Here is a 4,005-nt window from a genome sequence, read left to right as displayed (position 1 = left end):
ATAAGAAAAAAATAACATATAAGGTTTCCTCATTTTGTAATTTAAAGTTGTTTTAAAAAATTTAAAATATAACATATAAGGTTTCCTCATTTTTTAATTTAAAGTCATTTTAAAAAATTCAAAATATAACATACAAAAAAATCTAATTTTTTATTATATGGTTAATGTGATTTTTTAATTTTTTTTCATAATATAAAATTAAACAAAAATGAAGAAGGATGCAAAAATTGTTATTAAATCTTTATTATTCATAGTCATTAATTATCATATATATGTTAATCATATTAGGTAATTCCGTAGCTTTTATTTAAGGAAATAATACACGTTTTTTATATTTTGGGTTAATACAATGTTTCCTAATAATTGGATTTGGACCAACATTTTTTTCATTTGATTCTTAAGCTGACACGTAAGCTAAATTGCCATCCTAAGTAAGTGACACCTAAATAGAGTCTTTTTTTTAATTAGTACAAACTTAAAGTTACAATTTTTTAAATGTTCCTCAATTAATATATATGGGATTTTATAATTCCATAAACAAATATAGTTCTACAGTCGGATTGTAACTACATACTTATATTTTCAATTGTTAAAACTTAAAACCCTATCATTTGCACATCTCGCAAGTTCTATTTACTTATATAAAAAAAGTTATATTTACTTGGATATCATATTTAATAACGCTAAACATATATCATTTTTTTGGAGAAATCAACAAATATCAATTTGTAATTCTATCTAGATGGTACATATCTCTTAGTCTTTATTTTATATTTTATATTTTAGTTTGAAGTTTGAATCAACTATAAATAGCAATTTATCCAAAATCTAACTTGCTCATCCACCATGGTGACCATATTACAAAATGGGCTAATTGACGTACTAGCCATATTTCGGTGATAAATTAGGAAGCGCTCATGATTTTGATATAATTCACTGTCAAACTTTTTGGCTTCCTTCCGGCCGGTTGTGCCCCTCTAAGTAACATTTTACTGGTTCCAACAAATAAAGCAAACGACGTGGTGGTTTTGTATAACTTAGGAAGCGTGTGGCACAACTGTATGCAAAATCAAAGGATGTAAGGGATGCAGAGAGAGGAGTAGATAACAATCGTAAGTGTACAAAGAAACAACGTTAAACAAACGGTGAATTAAAGATTAGTAGTTCAATACTATGTATTTTAGGTAGAACACACTACAAGAAAAAACGGTTTTGATAGTAGTAGAGGATAGCGTTTTTTGCCTTTCTGCTATGGTTGACATACCCTTTAACTTTAGATAGCGTTTGTATATTTGGAAACGCTACGATAGAGTGATATATTCGGAAACGCTATGATAGCGTATGTTTAATAGCAAAACATAATGAAATGCTATATTTAGTTTTTTGAATCCCCATACCCTAAACGAGTTTTTAAACCTTAAACTATAAATACGAACCTTAAAACTATAATATATTCATACTATATCAAATATTAAACTTAAACTCAAAATTTATTCTTTTTTATTTTAATATATAACTTCCAAACACACAAACCTTAATTCCTCAATCAAACTCTATACCCTAAACCCTAACATCAAACATGTATAAAACCATACATTTACTAAATATAAACTTCAAATCTAAATTTTAATAATTTAATAAATTTCAAATCTAAATCTTAATCACAAATGTTTATATAGTAATTCAACCCTTATACTCTCAAAACTACAAACCCTTAAATCATAAACATAACCCTTTACACAAACTGATTATACAAACCCTATTATACAGTTTTCAAAAATTCATATAACAACAAAATTCTAATCAAAATTATATGTAAAATCTTAAATTATAATATATAATCTTTAAATTTTAGAAATTTCTAAAACAACTAAAAAGATAAAAACAATAAAAATTGTTTTTTATAGCTATTGATTGATTTTAATCCAAAGGATAAAATTATTCTTCTGATCTTTCTTCGACCTTCTCTCCCATTGGCTAATATTTCTTTGTCAAAGATCACACTTTTTAGCCATTGATTGCTTTTGATCCGAAGGCCTAAAATAATTCTCGCTCTTTCCTCACTCCCGATAGATCTGAGATCTCATACTTCTTTTTCTTTTTTTTGGTCTACGATCTCATTCTTCTCTTTCTTCTTCCTTTACAATATTTTTACGCATCTGTACAATATGTTTCTCTGGAAATTTATGGAAAAAAACGATTAGATCTGATTTTGATTGGAGTTTGGGTCCAGAAGTTTAGAGAAGAAGAATCTTGGAAAGGAGACGATGACGACGCCTCTGTACAATAGTCATGGAAACGAAACATCTCACCTGGCCTCTGCACGCCTCCTCTGAAGTTCCATGGAGAAGACGACCAGGAAGACGACGAGCAAGCCTCGTGGAGATGAGACGATGAAGCCTAAGACCAAGGTGACTGGATGCGACGAGTATGCCTCCTCTCTGCAACTTGCCTCTCAAATCCCACGACGAAGAAGAAGAATCATGGCTGGATGCGACGACGAAGGTCATGGAAGAAGACGACGTCGAAGATGATGGTGCGGCGGGTGAGGATTGGAAGATGAAGAAGACGACGAACATGATGGTGGTGCGGCGGCATACGTTTAGTTAGTAATTAGGTTTAAGCTTGGTTTAGGTTTTTGGTTTATTTGGTTTAGGATCTTTTTATCTAATTAGATTTATTTTTCAATTTTTGTAACCCAGTTTAATTATAAATCAATTTTAATAATAAAGAAATTTAAAATATATAAATCAATTTAAAATTTTAATTACGTTTTTATTTTAAATAATTAACTAAAAATAATTATAAAATAAATGAATTTAATTTAAATAATAACAATAAAAACACGTTATTAAAGAATAGTTAATTGCATACAAAGAAACGCTATAATATATAACAATAAGATAGCAGTGCGAAAAACCGCTATCTAATGTGTCTGACCTACTATGACGGGCGATGATAAATCGATTCAAAAACCGCTATTGTATCGATAGATAGCGTTTTTCGTCCGCTAATAAAAGCGTTTTTTCTTGTAGTGATAGTATCAATATAAATGTAGTTCCAATTGTAAGATCATCTACATAATATAGCGACTGTTGAAATGTGCATGATACAAGGAAAGTATGTAATACTCTACCCAAAAGGAAGCCAAATATTCCAGAAATAAACTGATGAACATAATCACTAACCCCAACTTGGAAATAGAAACCATAGATACAATCATGAATTTATAAGTTAAAAAGGTGATATTATACCATCTTATGTTTACTAGGATTGCAAAGAAGTTTAATTTCCATGTAAGAACCACTACAATAAACCACAAATTTAGCAAGGAAATTTAACGAGGAAAAGTAATCGTCGTAACTTTACGTCGACTTTATGAGGAACTTACGAGGAAATATAAAATCAGCGTTATTTGCTCGTAAAATAACGACGAAATTATTTCGTCATAAAGTCGATGTAATATCACGTGGCTTTTACAAGGAATTACAATTTCCTCGTAAGCTCGACGTAAACGTAGCGTGGACTTTATGAGGAAATATTTTACGTCAACTTAGCGAGGAAATTTGAGTTGTAACACGCTTTTTTCGGCCACCTAACTAAATTTCATCGTAAATTCTTAGGAAAATTACAACTACCAGATTCGAAAATTTCCTATAAATATGGACATTTGAACATCATTTTAACCACACCAACAAGAAAAAAAAACGTGAAAGAAAAAAAAATGTCGGGCTCCGGGAATATTTTTAAGGTACGGAGGTGGATGTATATGCATAGAGATGCTAACGGGAGAGTGACGAAATAATACCTTGCGGGGCTGGAGACATTTATGCATCAAGCAGATTTCACACCGCTCGCCCAAGAAAGTGGTAAGATGTTCTGTCCTTGTCGGAAATGCAACAATTCGAAATTGGCAAATCGTGAAAATGTTTGGAAGCATTTAATAAATAGAGGTTTCACGCCAAATTACTATATCTGGTTTCAACATGGAGAAGATTATAATTA

The sequence above is a fragment of the Brassica oleracea genome, chromosome C4 (assembly GCF_000695525.1).
Source record: "Brassica oleracea var. oleracea cultivar TO1000 chromosome C4, BOL, whole genome shotgun sequence".
NCBI classification, from domain to species: Eukaryota; Viridiplantae; Streptophyta; class Magnoliopsida; order Brassicales; family Brassicaceae; genus Brassica; species Brassica oleracea.
Note: the sequence above shows the minus strand (reverse complement) of the source record.